Source organism: Dermacentor andersoni, chromosome 10 (assembly GCF_023375885.2).
Source record: "Dermacentor andersoni chromosome 10, qqDerAnde1_hic_scaffold, whole genome shotgun sequence".
NCBI classification, from domain to species: Eukaryota; Metazoa; Arthropoda; class Arachnida; order Ixodida; family Ixodidae; genus Dermacentor; species Dermacentor andersoni.
In genome coordinates, this window is record NC_092823.1 from 21094018 (window position 1) to 21121198 (window position 27181).

The 27181-nt window shown below is 45.9% G+C and overlaps 1 long non-coding RNA gene across 1 annotated transcript; it reads left to right on the forward strand.

Annotated features, from left to right (window-relative positions):
- The first annotated feature begins 63 nt into the window (after positions 1 to 63).
- Positions 64 to 27065, forward strand: LOC129381952 (uncharacterized). Its single transcript, XR_008610027.1, has 3 exons — positions 64 to 128; positions 7396 to 7473; positions 27017 to 27065. It is a non-coding gene; the product is annotated as an uncharacterized lncRNA (long non-coding RNA).
- The last annotated feature ends 116 nt before the right edge of the window (positions 27066 to 27181 follow it).

Genomic DNA, 27181 nt, shown 5'->3' on the forward strand with positions numbered 1-27181 from the left:
TGCTCACGCTTTCGCCTACCTTTTAATCATAGACAGCGCGTTTTCTCGTAAAGGAAGAAGAAGGCGGGCAGCAAGAAAGGCAGACGAGCCGCACCCAACAACAGAGCAGCAAGCCGGAGCAAGCCCATGTGAGTACTTTCGCAAGAGTGACTTTTAATTGACAGCCCTATCTCACTCTCCAGCATAATGTGTCACGCATCGCAAACGTCGCGATGTTTTATGCGATTAGAACCCTTGGGATACTTCACCATGTTTCCGTATTCTGCCTGTAAGTGCATGGGTCTAACGGTCAGCCTACCAGCTTGGATTACTGGGTATTCCGTGGTGGATTGGGTGTAGAATCAGGTTCCTGCGCTTTAGGAACCGAGTTTCGAAGCAACCTTCAGACCGATGTGAATCACTGGCTATGTAACACTGGTTATGGGTCAATGTTCAATGGGAAATTAAGAAAGAATATTTTTAGCCTCGTTGACGTTGTTCGGAATCTGACTCAAGTGATATATATTCAGAGAAGCTTCTGTCAGAAGTTCACACGCACACAGCACGATGACTTCGTTGTTGAACTGTTTGATGGCGCTGGGCTGTCCAGAGTGTCGTTACATTGAAAAATATATGTGTAATAAAAAAAAGCTAGCGCCATCCTTATTAACCCTACTGCGGGTTGTAAGGAGAGCTTGGCCGCACTTTCGTTGTTAAACCGGTAAAATGTTGTAAGGCCACCGCGAGTAACATTACTTAAATAACCGGCAACACGCACGCCTAGTTATCGCAGTAACTCTCGTATCCTTCTTTGTCGGAGGCGACAAAGTGCTTTCGTTATGTGGTGCAATACGCAACTTGCCACCGACGGCATCGACAAGCTACTTGTAGTGTCCTTGCCCTGTAGTCTGAGGTTTGGGCTTCTCCATGTGTACTTTAATAAATAATGATTTTCGAAGAAGAGCGCATGTGATAATATTTCTTTGTAGCACGTGTACTAGTGACATAATAAGGACAGCTAGAAAGCTCTTGCCAAAGCACTGCAACTGCCTTATTCTCCCTACAGCGATGTGTTTAAAGAAACAAGATGTTCCAGGGCTTTGTGACAGCATCACGTCTTTAGGTAAACGCAAGACTTTTGCGTCTCGTGGAATGACGGGTTATAAACATGTTCGAGTTACTCTACATGGCAACCTTTAGGGCGCCACAGTTGCGTCTCACTTTTCCATTTGCCACTCACGGCTCCTTACGCCAGACACAGTGAGTTAGTTTCGCAAGCAACCATGTAGCTTTGAGCATCCACCGGTAATGGACGGGCTGTAGCACAGATAAAACATTTCGCGATGGTAGGCCCACCCCATCGTCACGGTTTGTGCTCCGTTCAGTTAGCAAGATCAGGACTACTGCTTCCGAAATTATTATGTATTGTCTTTCAGTCTTTATAGCAAAAATCACATGACATGGATTTTTGACCTCAGTTTTTTTTAACTCGCTCCTATGCTAGTTGGCACGTGTTTCGGCAGATGGCTCCGCAAGGCTTCAGGCGGTAGTGTCGCGCTGTGTGTTTTCAAGAAGACCGGAGTTGCGCCTGCCTTATCCATTCAGCCACGACTCGCTCAGCGAAATTAAGAAAGCACATTCGCGGACGCGACCCCGACTCTTCGTTGTCCTCAATGGCCTAACACTCGTGGCGCGACGCGCGGTACATATAATGAATACGATGAGATTTGATTATTCACATGCGTAACATGGCATTGGGCTTTATAACATAACGTGACGAAAGTCAGGCATAAATGACATCAAAAATGATGACATGTGTCGCATGACACGATTTACACTGTGCGTGACATGAAATGCACACGAGACATTTATGACGTGCGCGAATAATATGACACATTTAACATGAATTTCATAGCATCATTTGTGTCATAACATGGATGACAAATCATGACAAGTATGCGTGACACGATTGCTATTGTACAACAAGAGTGACATTAGGGGCACGTTATGCCTAGTGCTGAACCAGAACCTTTTCCATTCCATCGAACCGTTTGGTTCACCAACAGCTTCTCAGTACCGGTTCAACTCCGGAGCAAAAATATAATGGTTGAAATTCGAACCGGTTCGATTAAATTTTCATAAGCAAACAATAGTCACAGGAAAACAGCACAAATTTATTTAGTACAAAAGCTCGATGCTACTGAGATGCTGCACTGAAATATTACGTCTGTTGTTTGTTCTTCTGGCCTCATGCAGTTACATAATCATTATGCAGATCCAACACCAGTGCTGGAATCTCTGTGAAGCGAATCTTTATTGAGGGAAAGCGGAAGGAAAAGAGATAGAGAGAGGAGAGAATATATTTTCGTAACGCTGAGCCCTTCAGCCTGCCAATTTCCTTATGGGGAAGGGGAAGAGCATAAATATGGCGACCTAAGCAGAAATGTGGAAGATACGCTCGCCTAGCAGGCGAAAGGCCCCTTCACAGTCTCGAATATAATAATAATAATAATAAATTGGGCGGTTCTACGTGCCAAAACCACGATTCGATTATGTCTTACGCCGTAGTGAAGGACTCCACATTAAATTTGACCGCCTGGGATTCTTTAATGTGCTTCCGGTGCACCGTACACTGCGGTTGTCGTCGCCGCCGAGGCCGGGATTTATCCCGCTCCTTAGCAGAACAACGCCTTAACTACTACACCACGATGGCAGGTATCCTTAAATATGATCTGTGTCATCTAAATATTCTGAAAGCCTTGACGACTAGCTTCAATGTACACCTGGTGGATGGCCCTGTAACACTTTTTCACTAAACGGCCATTTCAGTGGCGCTAACGAAGAGACCAATGCCTGCTATTCGCAGACATTCGGGGGACGCGATACGAGTATATGTGCTACGCTGTCTCAGGTATTCGGCACCCGTCACAGTCTCGCGAAGCCACGCTTCGGATGCGACGCAAAGGTTGTCGCTTTAGCACAACACTAGTCTGCCCACTGACCCACTACCCTGGAAAACGTATTAACGGTGCAGCTTTTTTTAAAACATGGGAAGGTAGTGCGTATTTACAAATGGAGCCCCATCCCAACGTGAAGTTCAGACAATGCAGGGATAAGAGCAAGAAAAGATGGGCAACCTAAACGGGAAACTGCTATTTCTGCCTTTAAGCGTTGCTCCGAAGTGATAGGAAAACTTCTAACGCCCCTATTCAGGTATGGTTTGATCAAATAGAATGCTTTTGTTTCTGTTTTCGGTTCAGTACCTGTTCGATATCCTGGTCATGACATGCTTGAATCCAAGCGCATCTCGCAAATAAGCTGCCATGATTCTGTAGGATAACGGCTGAGCATGTCCATCTAGATAACGCTTTTAGAGACTGCAAAATTATCTGAGTTGTCAGAGTTGGCGTGTTTTCTAGCTTTACCACAGTCTTCATACTTGCATTTGTAGACTACATTTAACAGCAATTCAGCCAAAGGAATTAGAAGTTTTATGTAGTTATTGTGAGCTCCATTTGAAATTTTCTCTAAACAATAAAACATGACAAATGTGAATGGTTATTCGTATTCAGTGCGCTCCGTAGTGAATCAGAAGGATTTATGAATAAAGCACGCTGTGCTAGTGTAGTACTTTAAGTTAAAATACAACTTTCGCCTAGTAACAACGACTCCCCAAATTACCATAATGTATCCAAATACGTGTTTCTGTAGTGAAATAAAAAAGAAACCCCGAAATTTAGTTGTAAGGCTTTTGCGTAGAAGTGATGTGACTTTCCTACTATAACTGGATGATTTGAGGGTTAAAGATGACATTAACCGAAGCCATGGCTATGAATCACTGGCCTGCTGACTATGTGGGAATTTATATTTTTCCAATGTACCTCTTCATTTTATCTCCCTTCGCAGGCGCTGACAGGGGGTTAACCGAGGGGCCCGATTTTTATTGATTGTATCATGAGAAGCCAACAAACAAAAACACCGACGAAAAAATTGGGGAAATGACTCAATAACTGAACTTTAAAAAATTATAAATAAATGGCAATGAAAGCGGATGAAAAAACAGTGGGTGAACCTTGCCGCAAGTGGGGAACGATCCCACGCCTTCCTTTACGCCTGTCATGCCCATGTTTCTTCATCCACTTTCATTGTCAATAATTTATCATTTATTTAATTCACTAATAAGTACAAGTAATCTCCCCTATATTTTCCCTCGCGTCTTTGTTTGTTGGTTTCTCATGATTCACCTGCGTCGGTAATACAACTGCTATGCCATAGCCAAGAAAAACAAGGAGAAAAATTCGCATAAGACGTCGAATACAAAGGCTCAGTTTAAGAATATATTCCTATATTCCTATATTGGAGCTCCTATATTCTTGTCTTGAGCATGTTCCCGTCATTTCTGGGACTCCTAATGTGAGTGTACAGACCTCACTATTTGGGGGAGCTAGTGCGTTATATTTTTCTTCTAAGAAGGCACTCGCCATTATCCTGGCCGCTGTCCACCAGTATCACTTATCTTATGTCTATGGCGTGCAAATAACAGACAGTTGAGCGTACGTTTTAGTCTACATGTTGTGTTTTTCGAACAGCGCAAGACCAAAATGAACTGCACATGCACATAAACAAGTCCATATCCAAATACAGTATCCTGTACACCCACCGACGCGGTTACAGACCTCAGAAATCTACTTATTCCGCTGTTCTGACCCTTGCGCACCTACTGATACGGCTCTCCAGCAGAATAACATTGCGGTCGTTGTCTATCTCGACATATAAAAAGCCTTCTATACAGTTTACCGTCAGGTAATTCTGAACAAGAATAACGACCGAAGATTTCGGCACAAAATCCTGAACTTAGATGCTACCTCAGTAACCACACGCAGCATTTAATACTTAAAATTATACGTCTACTTCACAAATCGTACTAAGCGGCGTGCCACAGGGTTCCGTTCTTGGGCCCATGCTGTTCTCACTCTACATAAATGATCTCCCTGCAACGCTTAGACATTCACAGGCTGTGATACATGTTGACAACACCACTCTTGTATTCATTGAAGACCTTCTGTTTGATATACAGGATAAAATAAATGGAGAGTTAGATAATGTTTCTTAGTGGTTCACATCCAATGAACAGACTCTTAATCTTGGTAGGACTCAGTATACAGCTTTTCATTCCAGGAAGAAACAACTCCATACTGGACATATCATTACGAGGTACAAAATTACAACAAGTTGTCTCTTACAAATATTTAGGCATTTTCTTCTGTTCAGGTAAGCACTGGAAAACTCACATTAAGCACCTTTGCTCCAAGCGTCCTTACGGATCTTATATTCTTCTAAAGGCTCGTGAAGGTTTCAAATATCCTGTCCTACGCATTCTGTACTTTTCCTTCATTCAGAGTCACATATCTTAGTGTATTCAGTATAAAGAAACACTTTTATAACTTACCTTGATCCTGTATATTACTTCATTTATTTATTTAGAAAACACCTTACAGGCCCTGTCGGGAATTGAGTAAGGGGGTAGTGTAACAAAGAATTGACCAACACAAAGGACAGCATGATCAAGCATAGCAGATATATAAGAGGAAGGAGAGAAACGCAATCCAGTACATACTTCTATACCTCATTGCATGTGTTGCCAGTGCATGCATTGTATGAATTGAAAATTGCTGAAGCCATTCATAGTATTATCGAAACCAATTATCCACTTTCTATTACCTTGTTTAAGATCCCGTTACGAAATACAAGAGCTGCAACTAACGAGTGTTTTAATCTGCCTCCATGTCATAATCTGTACGGGAAAACGCTCGCGGAATTTAACGGCGCATTTGTTTGGAATTCTCTGCCAATACATATAAAAGAAGCCCGTAACTATAGGTCTTCTCTGAGAAAATACTTTTATTGAAAGATACTGTCGATAAAAGTACACTTGCTTTATATTTACATTCCTGCCTAAGTTGTACATCTCAATTTCATTGTTATGTATTATGTATGTTTTGTCTGCTCGCGTGCGTGAAGGATAAAAGTACACTGAGGTAATATTTACGTTTTGCCTAGGTTATGTATGTTAATTTTATTATTATGTATTACGTCTGCTGCTTTGTTTCCTCGCGTGCTGCGTTTTGTACCCTAAGTTGACTATGGACCCGGAACTAGCTATTGGCTACGGGTCCAGTAATGCGTTCTTATATTGTAAAAAAATGTGGTAAATAAAGAATGAACAAATTCAAAGAGGTCTAACAATAGCGCTAACTGGTATGTAAAATGCATGTTGTAAAAACAATATCTCACCCTGCATACTGAGGGAATCAGATAATAGAAACAAGCCCACAATTTCTAGCATTATCCGTAAAAAGCCGATGAAAGTGAGGATGCGAAGTGCCAAGCGCGCAAAACAAAATTTTCACTCGTCTCCTCCCCTCACACTCTGATCATCTTGCAAAGTTTCGTGCAAGAGAAAACGAAAGCACCCACCTCCCGTTCACAAGCAAGCAACAAAAAAGAAAAACACACAGAAAATGAAACCGGTTATCAAGGCCGGCGTCATGAGCACCATATTGATTGTACTCCGTGCCTGCAGATAGAATCGCCTTTAGATGTAGAACTTTATTTGAACACATCCTGCGGGTTTGCTGTGAAAGCGCTGTCGCGAGGAACACCAGCAACATCATCGAGTGAATTGTTCTTCGTACGTCCTCTCGCTTCATCGTCAAGAGGCGAGAACGCAGTACACACAAAGCTATCAGCCCTCTGCGCTTCTAGACATTGTGCCCTCCACAGATCGCTTTTGAGATAGGGTTCACGCTGCCACGCTCAGCGGTGCCACGGGCAGCCGCTGCCTGAGCATAATTCCCACATAATGGTTTAGGTGCTACCGAAGACAGCGCTCTTCCTTCCTGCCTTCCTACATTCGGCGTGTGAGATTCAGCCATTATGCTTTCTTGATTTCATGATTAAACCACCCTAGCATGCTTTCACTGGCCCCCGCAGCATACGACGTGCGATCGCGATGTTATCGAACTTGGACTTTATAAAAACATCATCGCAACGGGGCTGGCAGTGATGACAATTGGCCTTGAGTTATTATATTATTTTTCTTGCATGAACGCTTATAAAACAAACCAAGACTGGCTCTCACAGGCAGGTGAGAAAGCGACTGCCAATCATAATTTCCTTTTGGCGATGATATGCATGGGTCACAAGAGTACATTGAATAAAAGTGTATGATACGATGGCGACGCCGCCGCTGACGACAGAAATTCGCCTAAGGCGTCCATAGTGGGATCACAATAAAAACTAAGCCTAAAAGTCGAGTTCACGATTTTTTGGCGGGAATCAGAACAAAGGCCTTCCAACTTGTGAAATAATAAGGAAGCGATTGAGTCTTCCTTTTCTGTGTGTTTTCTTTTTCAGAGCTCCTAAACAACCTGTACAAAGATGTGTCTTTGCGATACGGCGACGGGAGTGTTGATACTGGGAATTGCCTGCCTCGTAAGTATGCTATGATTACAAGCGTCCTAGCAACAGATAGTCGCAACGTGATTGCATAAAGCGCCGAAATGCCTAATTTAGGGAAAACCTTAATCCTTTATACAGGCTTAGCGTATTTGATAACAAAGAACTTTTTCAAAATAATACAATTTACTTCACAAAGGAGCGGTATTGGTACCTATCCTCCAAGTAAACGTACTTTATCCAAAACTGCCCACCACTTTCCTGATTAAATTCGGTAAAAACAATATTAGGAGAATTAATTTAGCTTAGGTGCATTTTACACTGTTACACTCCATTTCCGTGGTTGCTTGCAATGGTGCAGAAGTTTTGGGACTTTTTAGCGAATTGGAAGGTCGAATGCCCCTCAAGATATGTTAATCCAAGCCGTGTCTTCTGCTCGATGTCTACCTTGTCATCTTGTCGATGTGTGCTTCATAATTGGTGGAATGACGGAAAAAAAGTTTGCTTTTGTAAGCATAAGCTGAGTTTACATAAATGCCGCAGTGGGGCTTTGCCTAATTTACAGTCTTTTTTTTTCTGCGGTTCCTCACAGCGACGTTAACCACCGGTACTACAGTAGTACTTAAGTCGTGCCGCCTTCTGCGTCAGCAGAGGAAAAGCGCCTCACTTCGCAGTTCGTGTTTACACGCACTAGCCACGTGTGCGCCTTTGCATGAACACGAGAAGGCAATGTACTAGTTTCCTTTCAGCGACAAATCTACTCAAACTCAGGCTAACTATATCGCATATATGCCGCGCATGAAGACAACTTCACTATATGTTTAACACAGTGCGGAGCCTGAAGTCGCCTAGTCCGAATCAGTATGATGTGACCTTATCATGCGTAGTCTTGGATTATGAGCTCACATTTATTGGTCGCAAACGGACGCGCCCGAACTTCGCCTGGCTGTCCTCGCAGCGAAGCTTCGATGTCGTCATCACGTGTACTGACAGCACCGACAGACGCAGACGAAATGCCGCCTCGCATTTCCAACGTCCTCATTGTCTCTCGTCTCCTACGTGCAAAAGTGCGCGGTAGAAAGCGTACTTCTGATCCTAGATTTCCGTCCTAAAAGCTTTGCGCCAATTGAAAAAAATGTCCACTTCTACAGTGGCCATGCAGAAGTCATCGCGAAACCCTCGGAAAACTGTGTATGCAATCGACACGAATTTAGCGACAACGGACGGGTTGGGAAACGCTACGATGAAACACTACTGCCATTTCAATTTTTTTTTAGAAATGCTTGAATGCGTTATGCGACGACAACGTGCAATGTTAAATTGAGCAGTTAAGCACGAGCAGCTTGTCAAAGTAGGTGATATAGCTACAGACATCAGAAACTCTCATTGCAACTGCTTGAAAGAAACCCGCCGTGGTTGCTCAGTGGCTATGGTGTCAGGCTGCTGAGCACGAGGTCGCGGGATCGAATCCCGGCCACGGCGGCCGCATTTCGATGGGGGCGAAATGCGAAAACACCCGTGTGCTTAGATTTAGGTGCAGGTTAAAGAACCCCAGGTAATCGAAATTTCCGGAGTCCTCCACTACGGCGTGCCTCATAATCAGAAAGTGGTTTTGGCACGTAAAACCCCATAATGTAATGTAATGCTTGAAAGAAGCAGCTTCGCCTAAAACTGGGTTTAATACAGCGCGGTCGCATTGCCTGCTGCCATTTTCCTCTACATTTGGCTGAACCAGGAGCACATACTTTCATCTATTAACGCGACAGCGTTAAGGGCCCCGTGTCGCCGAAATCTGGCGTCGGACGTCGCGCCGGAAAAATAATTTCCAACCAAATTCAAACCACGGACACCCAACCACACTGCTACCACGAAAGTCGCTCATGCGTTGTCTTTCATTCTTTGCGAAGTTATTCCTCAGAATTTTGATAACGGCCGCCCACAAAAAATATTTAATGAAAATAGAACACCGGCAGAGCATATCTTTTATGTCAGCTCTTCTCAGACTGAATTATTGAAAGTGCTAAACAATTACACGATATGAGCCACGCGAAAGGTCGCGTTTCTACCAGAAAGCTTACTTTGGTGCGAAGCGTCCGCCACCAGCGTTTCCCGGTAAACGCTACACTTACATAAGCAGCAGTTGCCGGGAAGCATGAAAATCAGTCAGGCGTCTTTGAACGCTATCGCGTTCCACTCTTAAAGGCGATGCTTAAGCATCCTCCAAATTTATGAATTGGCATGAGAAACCTGTCTAAATGGAATTATGCGTGAAGAATTTTGAACGGACGCTTTTGCAAGCAGCGGGAGAACGGCAAGAACATGCTTTTCTTTAATTTGTTTTATTGCAACAGGGAAAGGGGACGTAATACGTTGTTACGTCACTCTAATGCGTAGTAGGTTGTCAGAAGAGGACGCTCGAGAGAACGGCAGATAAACAGTTGTTTCTTAGTATGTGCACAAATGCGGAAGCTTTCGTCTTCGAGTTTACAACTCTTCTAAGGCTGTCGTTTTATTATGGAACCTTCCAGACAGAGGCACAGGACGCAGCCCAAGGTTACTATATTTACAGATAAAAAATTAGAATACTAAAGAACTGTACTATTACTAATATATCCTCCTGGGCGAAAGTTAGCCGCGTCGACGCATGTCAGTCGCACGAAACACGCTGAGGCATCGATTTAAAGCAGAATACATGCGCGATTTGTATTCCGTGCTGACAACACTCTCTTCACGGATACAGAAAAAAAAATGGGATAGCTTGCGCAGAAACTGGGCGCCAATGTCTTATAGGGAACGAGAGAAAGACTCGCAAACTTTTCACACAAGTCAGGCGAGCCCACACGCTACCGGTGTAGAGCATTCTCGTATAGGGTTCGAATACGAGTGCCTCGGCAAATTTACGTGCCTTTGTAATTGACAAAGGTGACCCCTGGTCTGCTGCTTGACCACTTGCGGTAGTTCGAATCTCAAAAGAGGACTATACAGAGATTTGTAGGTTGGCCTCTTGACCTTCGTTGTCCAATCAGAAACGGCCTCGATGCAGAGCATCCACCACGACAGTGGGAAGCTGATTACCGTTACCGAGGGCTATCTACCGATGAAATAGGTACAGTCGCTGCTCTCTGGATCTCGGCCATTGCGTGACTTCAACAGCTGGAAAAGTTGTTTCTGCGTATTTTCAGGGCGTCTCCATCTAAGATGGTTAGTGGGGACATTGCCTCCATCGGAGCATTCTATGCATCCAATAGAACCAGCGTAATGGGAAGCTTTCATTAACTGGCGATCAATATTGAAGGAAATAATACGCACGGCCACCATAAATGATGCAAATCGTTTGAGAAATAATACCTTCGTGGTAACTGTGTATCTTTTACGACAATTACGCAATGATTTCGGGCTATCCTCAGTCTACCAAAGCATGCAGACGGCACTTTAAAACATAATGACGTCTCTAAGTAGTTGGTTACGTCCATGATACGTGACGTCATACATTGTCACGTGTCCTCCATAACTGTATTTAATGATCTTTCATCCACAATAATCCACATAGCTTTAATATATGCCAACGTAAATCCACCCTAACGCACTTTTACCGACGCTAATCCACCTCGTGCTTTCGGTAAGTCTACATTACTTCGGCTTCATAAACTTTACCTTAATTCACTTTACTACACCGTAAGTCGCCTTACATTCTCTTCTTGTAAATTTAATTCTGCGTCACTACAGACTTCATACTATGCGATGATAACGTCGGAGATGGTCATTGTTCTGACGACACGTTGCGGACAACGCCGGATTTTCTGCCTTATGGGACATACGTGGCTGTCGCATTATACCCATATGATTGTGTTGTACCAGCGGTACAAAACAAGTCTGAAAGAAGAAAAGTTTCTCCGAGTGCTTTGTTGAACGACTTGATTTGATTGTGGGATGAGAGTTATCTCTAGGACCACATGTGGAGACAACTTCGAGCACTGTAGACATGGCTTATGTGGGTGCCATCACGTTTCATAATGGGTTGACACGAATGGATAAAGTGCTTAAACTGATAACGGCCTGCAATGGTAGGAGCAATTGTGATCAAATTGAGAGGAACCGATAAGGGTCGGATCGAGTCCGATGATATGGATCGATACTAGCCAATAAGGGGCGGATAGAGTTTTGCAAGGTTGATAACAACCGAACGCCGTTGATAAGGGTCGGATCTATTCCAATAACGTAGATAACGACTGATAAGAGTTCGTAAGCTTCTATACTGGGCTGATCGCGTTTGATAAGATTATTAATGACGCCGGGCCCCGTGGAGATGTGCAAGTGGCGCAACGCTTACGCACACTAAGACAACTGCAGCGGATTTTACACGTCTACTTTTTTTAATGGTAGTTAGACATTTCGGGCAACCTATTCTGGCAATGCGAAAAGATTCCGACGGTGCCTGCTCTTGTCTTTTGCTTGAGTCATCCGCCGATGGGGTTCAAAATTGCGCACGTTTACACATCTTTGGGGAGTTCAGTGCTGATAGTGGTCCTTGTGGGAACGATTTTCGGGAAAAAAATTATTGTAATAGTCAGTCGAAATCACAGCATTGTTGTTCGTGAAGAACTAGCTACACTGCATCTGTAAGTCATTGTCACATTCGCGACGTTGATCTGCGACATGCTGGAGCGCTATCGCCTCGTGCACCGCCTATAGAGGCGCCACTGAAAGCCACCTAGCGGACGCTTCCAACAGTACACGCGGGAGCAGTAGCAGACGACAACCCTTTGCAGCAAGGATGGCTGAAGTTCGCGGCTACGATTTCTCCTTTGTTCGGGTGCCAGGCTGCTTCTTCTGCGGTGACAGCTGTAGGGAAGATGCTGACCTCTGTGCGAGCGGGTATGAACACGATGTTACCGGTGTTTGGGACAACATGGTCCACATACGTGCAAGGTGTGTCCCGAAGGCAAACGCCATGAACCCCATTTACATGACATGGAGCTCATGTTCACTAGCCGATAAATTTTGTTGAGTGATGCGATCTCTCGATGGGTTTTTTTATTCTACCCTTGCCGCAATGCTGCTTCTGTAGCTGAATAATAAGCACCCGTCGTTAGTGCAGACTTATATCAAACAAATCCAAATATCAAACAATTCTGCGGATGAATACATGTGACGTCGCCGAATAAGTGCAGTCGAAGTCGCCTCAAGAAGATTAATTGCTAATTTATTGATGGAAACGCGTACAGCCAACGAAGTCACCAAACACACGGGTTAATAAAAGCGCGTGTTAGTGCTGTACCGTCGATGCAATTCTGCTGCATACGCCGATGAACTACCGTTCCCGCTGCAGTTTGTGCAATTTTAAATTCCCCAAGGGAGCTGCTTGGAAACGTACAAAGCTAAAGACTGACTAACTTTTCAGTATCTTTTTTATATTACTAGAGAGAGATGCCACATGATATATTTAAAGGCAGAGCAGCGCCAGTCAAAGAAGATGAGCGCTGGCGGCAAGGCCCGGTTTAGTCGTCTGTAGCGTAAGTATAAGAAAAAATTCAGTTGAGTACAAAACTCACATGTGAAAAGGGACTACGTTGTGAAGCAAGCAAATCACTCGGCGTGTTAAGTTTGCTCAGGCAGCATCGAGGTATGATGAATTCCCAAACGGACGGGACGCGAACTTTTCAGCGAGAAATGGAACAAAAATACCATATGCAGCAGCTATTAGCAATTCTCGCCCTGAACTACCTATTTTCTAAACACATTTCCAAAAACGCAAACAATATCTAAGATGCCCTCGGGCGAAAAGAATAAAGCTGTTAAAGAAGCACTTCCTTGGTATCATTCCGATAAGACACAGCGGGATTTATACCCTTTACAAAGAAGGCAGGGTGAAAACTTCGCAGCTCAAAAGAATAGACAAGAGTTATGCATGGAGCAACTACCAACAGTTAAACATGTGCAAGGCCACGCATAAAATAGATATAAAAACATGAAGTGCGTGGCAGCTGGTGCGGGGATTTACCCCGCCACATGAAACCAACAATTTCAGTTCTTGTAAACTTCAGTAGCTTTAACATACAACGCAATGCGCTCGTCCAGTCGTGCTGCCTAGCTAGCGCAACGCGGCAAAGAAGCGGAAAACAATATAAGCGGCAAACAGCATCCCGAACTTTAGCGAAATGCCTTTAAACTCCATGCTGCACTGCAGACGAACTTCGTTGCTCACGCGTCTAACTATGATCCAGTAGAAAAAACACACTGACGAGACAAAGGAAAGGATGAGAACAAGAAATTTCCCTTCGAAGCGACGATCCATTTTTGCTACCGTTGCTCCCGCTGATGAGGCTTTGGCGGGAATGACTAGAACCGTATCGCCGGCACGTTTTCACCGGTATTTGAGCCCCCCACCCTGCAACAATTCTTCGTCAACATTCCCTGAAGCTTTAGCCACCCCACACGTGCGAATGGTGTTGCCTATCTTGCTCTGAAAACGTGAATAAGATAGAGAAGCACGATCAACGACGCAACAAACAGCGGCGCGCAGCAGGCTCCTCTCCCGCGTGTTCTGCGCAAGGTCACCACCAGTGGCGCGTCTGTCGGCGTGCACGGCGCGTATAGAGCAGTGCATGCTCAGCGTGCGAGCGCACGCACTTGCCTAAACCGCGTCAATAGCATGTAACATTCGATATTGGTCGACGAGCCCCTTTTTGTTATCTATTTCTCTATGTCCAAAGCCAAACTACATTACAGAGGGGAGTGGTTACCTTCAGTACGAAGCGTTTCACTATTCAGGAGAGTGCATTCGTTGTAGGATGGTTTACCAGTTTGTGAAAAGCGCTTCATTAGATATGGTGGCAATGTGCACAGCATTGTGACTGCACTCTCAAGATGGTGGTGAAAGAAATAATGGAAAAGCACCGTTAATTCTGAATCATGCAATTCTAACCGCGGGATGATGCCTCGCTTAGGTTACACATAATGTGTATGGTAAACCGGTTTGTTGCGCTTAAAATGAGAATGAACTAAAGACACAAACGGGCGATTTCAGGCTGGCATGCTAATAAGGCAAGATAGAAATATGTTTTCATGCCGCATATAATGACACTTCTGTTATTAGACAGAATAAAGCAACCATAGGTGCGTTGAAATATATCTATTGAATATGGTAAATTTCCGTGGCTCATGCCCCATACTGATGCGGCACATCTGTTTTTCAAGAGGATTAATGACATGTAAAGCAAACGGTTCAGCGTCAAGCATGAGTACGAAGATTTCTTTCGACGATATCTCAGAGCTTTGTCAACAATGTGACAAGCAAGCAATGTGACATGAACATTCCTCAACCTTGCGGCGGAAGCCCGCAAGGTTGAGGAATGTTCATGATTGTAAAAATTAACATCGACCGGACATTACGACAAATTACAAAGGGAATCCTTGCGAGCTTCTAAGAAAGCTTCGCAATGAAACTTCATGCGGGTTCAAGGTGTGGAACCGAGACCACCCTCATTCAGGGGGCGGATGCTCGACTATCTGAGCTAACCACGACGCTTGCTGATCGCAGGATGAGGGCACATTCATCACTTTGTTACTATTGCCACTTACATAGGTTATATTAGCCGTCCATGCAGTTCGCATGGAATTCTGATGCCTACATGCTCAAAATGGGACTGTTTCTAAAGAAGTGGGGGTAATAAAATGAAATTCAGATGTTTAGGTATCAAAACCACGTTCAGATTAAGAGGTCGCTGTACTGGGGCTGCTAAATAACTCGTCCAAGAGGAGTTTCTTAACGTGCATCCACAGCACTGAATACAAGGATGGGGCACTTCACCCCCATCAAACTGCGGCCGCCGCGTACGGGACCGAGCCCGCGACCTCCAGCTTAGCCACTCAACGCCATAGCTAGCGGGATACACTGGTAGGTTGGGTGCGATTCCTGTTAGATTCCCAGTTGCTGAGTTCGAATTCTCAAGGGGATCTGGTAACCACATTGTCATGCTGCATGAAGCAAGTCTTGCGCCGCCAACAAACAACGTTGGGGTACGGTTGATGGGAAGTGAAGCAGCTGGTGTGGCTATCGCTCACTACTACGTGCCACAACGGCCCAGTCACAATAGACGAGGAGGACATGCCCAGCACGCCGACGGGGCGCAAGCAGCGGAACTGGCGGAATCAGGAGGCTCGGCTAAAAGTATATTTTGTGCACACCAGGCACCATTCTCTCTCTGGTTTTTCTTCACAGAGAAATTGATGACACCGGACTTCGCGTAATCGCTCAGAGCTCCGGGCGCATCAGCCACTTCGCTAGCCCTACCGCCGCAAAGTGCTCGACCCCCGCTGTCGTTGTAGTCCGCCTTATATCCAGTATATCATGGTCTCGGATTATCCCGATCGAGTACTGCCGTCAATGCAACTAGCCCACGATTCGGAGATCTGGTCGTCGGACTCGAAACTTTGGTTCCTTACCATCAAATCCTTGTTCCATCGCGTGAGTTCCCAAATCTCGCCGATCCTTTTAAACATTGCAATGATTGGGATAGCCCGGCAGCTGGAACGGATCGACGGCATACATCACGCCATTTATGCCGACGATATCACCGTCTGGACTAAACAAGGCTCGCTCAGCCAAAAAGAATAACGACTACAAGCCGCAGCAACATGCGTGGAAGAATGCGTTAGGGAAAGAGGCCTCCCCTGCTAGACGGAGAAGTCCGAGCTCCTGAGAGTCAGAAGAGGAAAACGCTCGGAAGAATAAATCAGGGTCTCCCTAGAAGGACAGAAGATACCAGAAAAAGAAGCCGTCCGGATTCTGGTAATCTGGGTGCAGAGCAATCAACGCTGCACACGCACCATAAACCTACTCAAGCAAGCGACGGCACAGGTGGGACGTATGATCACCCGCGCCTCACAAAAAAAAAGCGGCATAAAGGAGGAAAATACGGTCAAGTTCGTTAGGAGTTTCATAATCAGCCGGATCACGTACGCCCTCCCATATTACAACACAAACAAAGGCGAACGGGACCAGGCCGACGCCATCATAAGGAAAGCATACAAAACAGCGCTTCCCCTGTCGGCCGAAACCTCGACAGAGAAGCTGCTGGCCCTCGGACTCCACAACACGTTCGAGGAGCTCAAAGAAGCACAATTAGGGTCACAGGTACTCAGACTCCAGCAGATTGCCACGGACAGAAAGCTCGTAAAAAAAAACTGGGGCACAAAGAAATTGAAAGAACAAACAACGGCAAACGTACCCGACGAGTATCGCAGCACCATCAAGGTAGAGTCCCTGCCAAGAATCATGGACTCGAATTTACACACAGCCAAGCGGAATTCTGGGGAAAAGTATGTAGAAAAATACCTAGCAACCAAGGCGAACATGGTATACACAGACGCCGCAGTATATCCTCGAGAACGAAGGGAAACACAACAAATAGTCGTCGCGGCAGTAATAGACTCGGACTATAGGGGAATCGCTTACGCTACGGCACCGGATTTCACGGTAACCGAAGGAGAGGAAATGGCTGTTGCCCTAGGAGCTGTGGAGGGCTATCGCACAAATAGATCCCTTGTAATTCTAAGCGACTCCGAGGAAGCATGCCGAAACAAAAAGCGCTCCAACTCTCCCTCCGCACTGGCCGAGAAAATAAACGCATTAGACACACCATTTTTTGGGTACCGGGGCACACTGAGATTCACGGAAACCAAAGGGTTGATAGAATCACTCGCGAGCATACAAGCCGGGCAGACCGAAACAGAGATCCTGAGGATTTCATGACGTTGATCCTAATGTACTCTGACATACTAAATTATCATAGAAGGACGAGGATCAGATATCCCCCGCCCCCCAGTACACTCACTTCACAACAGGCAGTTTACTGGCGAAAGCTGCAGACAGGAACTTTTCTAAATTTACATATACTCAGCAATATGTTCCCAAGTCAATACAAGGACACATGCCCGTGGTGTGGCGCCATACCCACACTTTATCACATGACATGGGAGTGCAATACGAATGAGACATTCCACAAAATAGAAGATCCGACTGCGGTGCAGTGGGAGAACGTGCTCTCCAGCGGCAACTCTAGCCTCCAACGGAGGCTGGTGGATCATGCCCGACGATCTGCCACGCTCAGTGGTGCCCTGGAATAGGGGCGCCAACCATGCAGGCCGGAGATTGTCATCAACCAACAGAAGATGAAGACATCCGGCCTGACCGCTGAATTACTCTTTCTAGAGCAATAAAGTTTGCTCCCTCCTCCTGCTCCTCCTAGTTCATCATGTATGACCAAGTCATTGGAGGGCTTCTACCTACTAATGCTGCGATTGTTCGTAATGTTCTAAGCTCTTCGTCCGGAGACAGCCCCTATGACCACCTTAAGGCGACGATCATCCAGCGCACCACTGAAACTGAGTGGCATTGATTGCAGAAACGTTTTATATTGGAGGAGCCCGGCGACCGCTAACCTACGGACTTATTGCATCCCATGCAAGCTTTGGCTGGAGACATGGCTCCTTCAACCGACAGCGAACTTCTCCGCGAACATTTCTTGCAGCGCCTTCAACTGCAGCTGCGCATGATCCTGACCGCATTTTCACCCTCGACTCTCGAATCTATGGCTCAGTTGGCCGACAAGATTATGAAAGTCTGTTTTCCCTCCATTGCAATAGCTCATCGCCCTCCTCACCCTCCGTCCCATTACGCAGGCACTGGCCATAGCTAAGCGCGTCTCCTCGAAACTGACGAGGAGCTTACACCGCAAGGAGCGGGATTAACAGCTGAGGTCACTGCCATTCGAACACGCTTACCGCGTTTTTCGTTACGACCTCACCGCCCCAGCCCCGGTCAATCTGCACTCAGTTCTCGTCCTCCCGTTACGTTTTACTGGTACCACCGTCGCTGTGGCTCCCGCGCAAACCAGTGTCGCTAGGCCTGGTCCTACATGGGGACGGTTGGGCCGAACACTGACGGCGACCGCTGTTCCTGGCCCAGATACTGTCATCTTTTCCACGTTACCGACCGTGTCACCAAAGTCCGCTATCTGGTCGACACTGGCACTGAGATTCCCGTCATTCCTCCTACGTTGGCTGAGCGCCACCACCTTCCCGACTCTACTCCTCTCACCGTGGTCAACGGACCGGCCATCCGCATCTACAGCAAAAACTCGGTGACTCTTGACAAAGCTTTCAGACGTATCTTTCACGGGATCTTTTTCATCGCGGTTGCGTGCCAGCCAGTTTTCGCAGCTGACTTTCTTTGGTGCTACAAGCTCGTCGTCGACGTGCGGCACAGTCGCACCTTGAACTCCGAGACGAGCTGAAAAGGCGCTTCCTGCCACACTCTCCCTCTCCGGCTTCTCCAGGCACACATGGGCGTTCCTCACACTTGAACTGCTGTTCTTGTCGAGTTGTCGGGCATCTTGTGACCCCCCTCCTTTCAGTCCTCAGTCGCTCACAACGTCAAATATCATATCGTCACGACTGGTCCTCCCGTGCTTGCTCGGGCTCATTGCCTCGTGCCAGCTCTTGTAGTTGTCGCCAAAAAGAGTTTGAACGCATGCATGACCTTGGCTTCTTTCGTCCCTCCTCTAGTTCTCGGGCCTCGTTGCTCCATTTGGTGCATAAGAAGACTGGTGACTGACGCCGCTGCGGCAAATTTTGTGCTGTCCACAAGGCCATGGTGCTGGACTGGTGCCCAATACCTCACATTGCGGATTTTTATCAAGTTCGATCTGGTGAGATCCTACCACCAGATTATTTTGCAACCTTCAGATATTATGAAGGCCGCCATTATAACACCATTTAGGCATGTTTGAATATCCACGCATGCCTCTCTGTCTTCGTAGTACTGGCCAGACCTTTCAGCGTTTCGTTGACCTGGTATTACGTTGTTTGACGTGTAGATTTCGGTATCTTGAGGTCATGCTTGTCTACAGCACCACCGCCAAAGCTCATAAGCTCCATCTACGTCAAGTGCTTGCAAGACTGAGCAAGTTAGGTGTTGTCGTTAACTGTCCAAGGATAAAGTTCGGCGTTCCAGAGTTGGATTTCCTCGGCCATCACATCAGCGCACGTGGCATTCGTCAACTCTTGACCTGCGTGACAGCCATCTGTGAGTTTCCTCAGCCATCCACCTCTCGGCAACTGTGGGAATTGCTTCGTCTCGCCAAATATCCCCGCCCCTTATTGCCTCGCTGAGCGAATCTACTGCAGCCTCTCCACTTTCTCTGGGGCCTCAGACACCGATTACTTCAATGGCCTCCAACGACACCAATGCCCACGCGTTAAAGGCATTAAATAAACCATTCCCAGCGCGACACTCCTCGTTCATGCAAATGCGACGCCGCAACATCTCTCATGATTGACGTATCGAACACCGCTGTCGGCGCACTCTTACAGCTGTTCTTTGCTGGTGTTTGGCAGCCCATCGGCTTCTTTTCTAAGAAGCTTGCACCACCTGAGCGCCGCTACAGCACGTTGGGTCAAGAGTTGCCCGCTATATATTTGGCTGTAAAGCACGTTCCACACTTTCTCAAGGGATGCTCCTTCCATATCCTTGCCGACCATAAATCACCGACTGTTACATTCCCTGCTGACCAGGCAGTCCTACTCGCCGTGTGCGTTTCGCGCCACCGCCATGCGCGCTTCGCCATTCGTCCAGCTCACGGCGTCCTCACTAGAAGGGGCGCCTGGAACGCGCTATTACGTGCCACACTGGTGCGGTCACTAAAGTTGACGTGGACATGCCCTGTACGCTGACGGTGCGCGAGCAGTGGAATCGGAGGAATCAGACTTCTGCCTGATTGAGCGGGCTCGCCTAAAAATATAATTTGTGGGCACCACGCACCTGCGTCTCTCTGGTTTTCCTTTACCCACACGGCCTGTTAAGGTGAAAGCCTTTATTGGCTCATGCTCACGGCCCCAGCGGCGTCCGTTCGCAAAAGATGTCACACTCCGCTAGGGTGCGCTCGTGACGCAACCGAAGCCCTCACGCTCCAAAGCGGCGTCGGAAGACGCTCCTCGCTGGCCGAGTCAGTCGGAAAATCTCCGGAGCGCGCTCCCGTTTCTCCATCAATTAAGCGCGCTCACGCTGCCGATAGAAAGTGCAAGTCGCGGCAGGTTCAGCGACAGCATTAGAGTGGAAAGAAACAGCGTATTCCAGAGTCTCCCAACACAAGAAGGTTGTAAGCCAATGAACGGATGTGACTGAAGGGACTCAACCGGTCTCCTGGGACGAAGGCTAAAGAGGCAGAATGCAAGCGACAACAACGCCTTCGGAACAAGCTCCAGAAACAGCAGCAACAACAATAAGGCAATTCCAGTGGGACTCGAGCGTCAACAAGACATCTTTCCCCGCGACAACTCTGAAGCAGAGACGGGATTCACTGAAGAAAAAGTAGCAGTAGAATCAGCAAATAAATGAATGAATCAACATCACAGTGCATTTCAATCAAACATTGCAGTTCAGACTACGGCAACAGAGGCAGTCATAGAAAGGCTTTCGCCTACCGCTTTTTAGCTCAGAAAAGTGCCCATACATTTTTTTCCTGAGAGTTTACACTTTTTCGCTTGTTTGTCATTATTCTTTGTAGATTTTTGCTGCTCAACCAACCGAACATGCGCGATGTCTTTCAGCGTACCAGTATGAATGCGACGCTCTCTTTTTTACTCCTTGTTATCAATATCGCCTTGTTATCAATATGCTCTGTACAGCTCGTGCGGTTCAGCGAATATCTGCATTCTAAAATATATTGAAATTTTGTAAAGCTTTTCGTTGGAATGCTCTGTACGGCTCGTGGGGATCAGAGAATATGTCTATTGCAATGTATTGAATTCCTGTAATGATTTTTGCTGTTCATTCTATTGAGTGTTTGTTTTGTTCATCTCTATATCACACTGTCCACTGCTGCCCAAGGCCTCAGACTAAGGCCGGCAGTACCCTGTAAATAAGTAAGTAAATAAATTAGTTCATACGAGATAAAAGACCTATAGGAAATTGGTGGTTTTATTATATGGCCTCGCCAAGCTAACCTTAGCCAGGCTTTTAACATAAGGCTTGTACAATATACGATGATGAGATCTACAGTGCAAGGTCCTCAGTATTTATTGGCCATATGAATAATTTTTCTATTCTGATATAACCTGACTACTACACATGAATATTGCATGAAATTTGGAAATGTTTATCCAGATCAACGTGGTCGGCCTAAAAGCTGTAATTAGGTTTTAGCATGCTGTGGTCCTATTTTTGTAACCCAGCTTTACCGGTAGCGCGGCAAATGTGAAAAGACCCGCATTATTAAGCACCACACACCGAGACGCCAGTGGTCCCAAAACTGATTTGAATGAAATGCCTTCGCTCGTTGTCATACTCGACATACGCCTACTCATCACGCAGTTCACAATCAGTGGGCCACCACCAGCAGCTATTGGTTGTTCTGGGTAATGTGGAATCCTGTGCATGAGCGAAGACGCGCTTGCGCGTTAGTTGATGTAAGCTTTTTCCTTCGCACATCAGAAATAAGAAAACGGTGCGCATTTTATTGCAATATATTTTATGGACACTGCAGGCGCATTTCTGCCATCTGCGTCCCCGTAATGTTCGTAAGGAGTCCGATTGCGGTAATATCGTAGCCGCGTGCTGTGTGCGTTATGTGGGACTGAAATCGTAGGAGTGTGAGCCGACGAATGTGGTTCAATCCTGCGCGCGCAAGGGAGCAAAGCGTGGAGGAAGCGCTCTACCTTCCGTCGCCCGCAAGGCACCGGTGGGTGAGGAGGAGGGGGGTGTTATATTACGGCTACGGCGGCGGCCGGGCGGGCACCATATTGAAGGCGACATGTAATGGCGACTGAGTGCACCGAGCACTGATAGCTTCACGTGCCCTTGGTTCTCGCCGCTTAGTTCGATTTGAAGCAAGCGGCAGCACGATGATCAACTCACTCGCTGCTGCTGCCGTGCTCTCTCACTCCAGCGTTTTGACAGTGAGTGTGTGCGGTCATCGAGCGCGATGTGTCCATGTTTTCTTGTGCTTGCGTAGTGCCATGCTTGTTAATTTGGTTAGTAAGCAAATGTTTACAAATCTATATGACCGATACACCTACTATCCTTACTTCGTATAGCACTCTGCTAATTTGCTATAGCAATCGATGCTTCGCCATTCATTTGAAACTGCCACTTTTACAGCGTAAGCTATTGTGGGTTCATTTTAATAGTCGTTTCGTTTGGAGCCATCGCCAGGTTCTTCACCACTACAGGGGGTTGGCCAAGAAATAAATGGATTGTCTTCAGGAGGAAAAAAAATGGTTGAGGGCATGTATAAAAAATGCCAGAATCAAAAACATGTAGGGCATAAAGTGGACGCTAATATATCAGAACAATAATATTAATCATCTTCAATAGGATCCTATCTTTCCACTTGTCAGGCGATGTGAGATGGGCACCGCACAGCATCGATACTTTCGCAATTTGAATTACCATTTCATATTATTAGACCACATGGCACGACAGGTAGCATTTGCATTGTTAGGTGTAAACGGTAGTTCGTGTTTCCTATGAAGCACGTTTTCTACTCACTATGGAGGATTGGCCAAGAAATAAGTCGATTGTCTTCTGGAAGGAAATAGAGAATAATATGATGTATACAAAAATGCTAGAATGTAAATCTGTATAGCATAATTAATTAAATCAAGGAGACTAGAAGACTTATTTCATTTGTATTCACCACGAGAACCACACAAGCTACCCCAAGTATTTATGATCTAGTTACCAGTGGCTCTGTATATATATGGGTATGGGTGTGCATGTGCATATGCGAGTGTGTGGGTTCATGAGAGTATATATATGTATAATGCGTATGTGTTTGCATCTATGTTGTTGCCGAATATTCTGTAAGGGGGGGGTGGGGGCGCTGCGGGCCTCGTAAAGCTGCCTCGGCTGGAGTAGCTTTTACTTGCAGCCTCCTCCGTCAAGTAGTTGGAAATAAAGTTATTCTATTCTACTCTATTCTAGTTTACTGTTTGTCGCCGCACCATTTCTAGTGGTATCCCAATAAATTGTCATCATCAGCAGCAGCATCATCAGCATCGAATCGTACCACTTGTCAGGCGATGCAAAATACGCGCCGCGCAGCGTCGATACGCGCAAACTTTGCATTGCAGTTGCGTTCTGTACCACTAGGTGTCCTGATATGTAGCAGTTGCAAGCAGCAGTTCCATGTCGCCTGTAAGTAGATTTGGTTAACTCAAGCAGGCTAGAAGGCTATAATTCACTGCCCCCTTTTAAAGGCGCTGCCAGTAAACCACCATACACAGCATCGTGTCGGGGGAAGGAGAACGGCTGTGACATGTGCCGATCGTAGTCTCGACGCAACGATCGTAGTTCAGTGCGCGTTAGGGCACAACCTCGCAAGGTACGCACCGCTGCTGAACAAGCGAATCGTGCAGCTACGCGTGCCGCTGAAGCCTGGTAACGTCGGGCTCATCCCACCGTGGTGCAGAGGGCAGCACACGTGGCTACTCGCCGTCGACGCAGGGCGGACTGTTCAGATCGTTCTCGCGAAAACGACGTGACGAGACTTCGCCGCGAAGACCCTCTAGAGCGTCTAGCCGAAAATGGAACTGCTATGGAGCCGCTCCTTTCGCTCACGCTGCGACTGTGCCGCGTATGTCGCGCACGCCTTCGGCCTTTGGGCTTATTCTGACGCCCAAGCTTTCGCGCCGCAAGCAATAAATGCGTCTAAATATAATGGTGTCACTGATGGTTTCTTCCGTATCCATTGCAAGATGATATTTTCTTCCTGGCCTTGGTGTCTTCCTTGTTTCTTTGTGCTCTAAGCTCCAAAGTTACAGCAAGAGCGAGTTTACGCTTGTCTTGAGTCCACTTTTTGTCCACACTAGGTGCCACGTTTCTTAAGCGTGAAGACCAACTAGCCCAACAACACGTTCTACTAGGCTTGTCACTCCCAGCCATTCGTTCATGCTAAGTCACGTTACTCCCGTACAGTGCTAGTAAGGCAGTGGACTGAGTTAGTTTCTACGTATTATTTTTTGTGCCATCGCATAATAATAGCACTACCGTGCTCACTGCAGTGAAGTAGTAGAAATTGTTGCATATTTTATTGAATCACTTATGCGACGTGCTGTGCGGGCAAGGCATTCTAGGGAGGGCTGGGTGAAGCAATATAAAAGGGATCAATAACAAAATGAAACAAATCATGTTGTATTAGCGGCAAGTCATAAGTACAAAAATAATATCGAACAAACAAAAACGTCGCAGCTCGCATTAATCAAAAGGAAAGGATGTATCAAGCGATTGCGGATGATTATTCAAGTGCGCAGACAACGAGCGACTAAACTGATACAATTTCAACGGCAGGATGGTTCAAATTACTCGATGCGTGCGACAAAAGAAAAGTGTGTTTTGTTATAGAAAGTGCGTTTGGCTTTTTCTTTGATGATCAGCCCCCGAGCAGGCATCACAAGTTCGGTACGCAACGACCAAAGGTGACGCACGTCGTGACAAAAAGAATACGCGGTATAATTCATGGCGCAAGGACACGTTAGATGATGACAGGTTCATAATCACGGGAATACCCGCTCACAAAAACTTTGTTAATTCACCTTGAGAACAGGTGAAAAGGGAACATTTCCGGAGCACACAGCAAGGCCTCCTAAATAACGTTTCACGATCCATGATACGCAAAAATTATTTTGTATAACTACTATCATGGATGACACCCTAATACGCAGAAAACTGTGTTAAGCATTCGCTACCGCGATCGTATATTTGGTCGATGGAAGTTGAAATGCTGTCCGACAAACGTTATTAAAAGCTACCAATAGAACAGAAAGGAGGTTTGTTCTTATGGATAAACGCTTAATGTGGCAACGGGCCCTATAACGTGAAGATATTCCAAAATGTTTTTATTCCAATCTCCTGACGTCAAACTTGCGTAACCGCCGACGCAAGGATCGGGTGGTCACCCACAGGGTTGTCTGAACAGACCTATCAAACGCTCTCCTCGTTCATGGGAGGTCACTCTTGTTTGCTTCAAAAACGAATAACATTGCTTACGCTGAGCGGCTTCTCTTATTTAATTGGCTGACAAGAGGCGAGGAGCACGCTCAAGTGGAGAGGGATTTTATGGGGCTGAGACACTGCACTGAAAATCGATAACCGGACAAGGAGGGTGGTGCCGGCGTCTGCGATTGGTCCGATTCCCCTTATTTAACTCGCGGTGGCTGGTCGAAATATGCGGCGGCATGCAACGGAAGCTTAAGTATGACAATATAAGGGATCGTCAGCAAAGAAGAGTTGCCAGAACGAGGTCGTACACGTGCCGAAAGTTCTCTAAAACGTTAAGTGGCCACGAAAAAAGCTTTATTATACGCTAATAAACCCATGCAAGCCGGCGAGTGCGAGTAGCCAGTGCCTGGGCGATCAGCGGCTGCCATCATTTATTCCTTTCGGAAAGGGGCAGCCTGCGGCCATTCAGAAGAAAACTCAGTTTTGTTCGGCATATTAATGCATCTTTAACACGTACACGTCACTTTGACGCGGTGAGGTTTTGTGGTTTTGTGACGTCGCGTGACAGGCAGGTGAAGTGGCTGCAGCCCGAAAGCCTTTGACCAATTGCCGAGAGCTATGGCGAAGAGACATCGAATCAGAAATAACTATTTTGCTTTTGTTCGGTCAAATCATATAATCGATGTGCACACGTCACATCAGATGGGGAGCTATTGCGGTTTTTGTGACGTCTCGTAACAGCCAGGCGAAGTGGGGGTGGTCTAAAAAACTTTTTAACCAGTCGCATAGGGCTGATTGCAGAATTGCAATAGAAAACTTTGAAATAGTTTTACGTTATAGCGCCCAATGTTTCCGTAGGTCCTTCTGCTTAGGAATAATATTGCGAGAAGGAATATATGAGTTAGATAAATGTCAAGTTTAAGCAAACAGCAAATTCCACGTAATTCGAGCTCTATGCGCAACAGTGCAGTTGCAGAAATGCTGAAAATTCATTTTCAGTGGCGTTAAAATTACAAGACGAATTGTTATACTTTGCCTTTTTCCATGTTTTTTCACTTTAGTTATTGAATTAGGCATTCACCGTAATGCAGTGCATGTTGTTCTAATCTATGGTTGGTGGATGGAATTTCACTGTTGGTAATGATTTGTTCCATTGGAAAATGTACTAATGTATTGCGAACCGCTTTCGTATGCAAATTGATGTTATCACAATGTTTTATTATTGGAAATGTTTGCACAGAAACTCTTTTAGGAAGGACACGCAAGGTCACTTTCAATTTGTTGCTTCTGTGTAAAAAAAATCAAATTGATAAAGGCGACCCAATAATGTCGATAACACTGAAAATTACGAGGACGTAAGCTGAAGGCGATGATTGAAACTTAAACTAAATTCAATTTCTCGGTTTTGTGAGGAGTGTAAAGTAAGCTAAATTAGGGAATCGAGAATTGCTAGCGTGTATATCTATGCAGCAAGGGTTCTGTATTGTGAGTCGTGCGCCCAAACATTATATTTGTGGCCCCACCCCTAGCATGTAATCCATGCAATTGACGTAAAAACAAATATACGTTCTCTTGCAGTTCGCGAATGTAGCTATGGCTTCGTATGATTACTCTTCCCTGAAATTTGGCAAGTATTTGATTTTGTTACTCTTCACCGCTCACCGATGCAATGCGCACTAGTGCAATACCCTTTGAGGCTAGTCAAAACTTAAAATTGGCTTCTGGTTCTCATGACTACTGTTT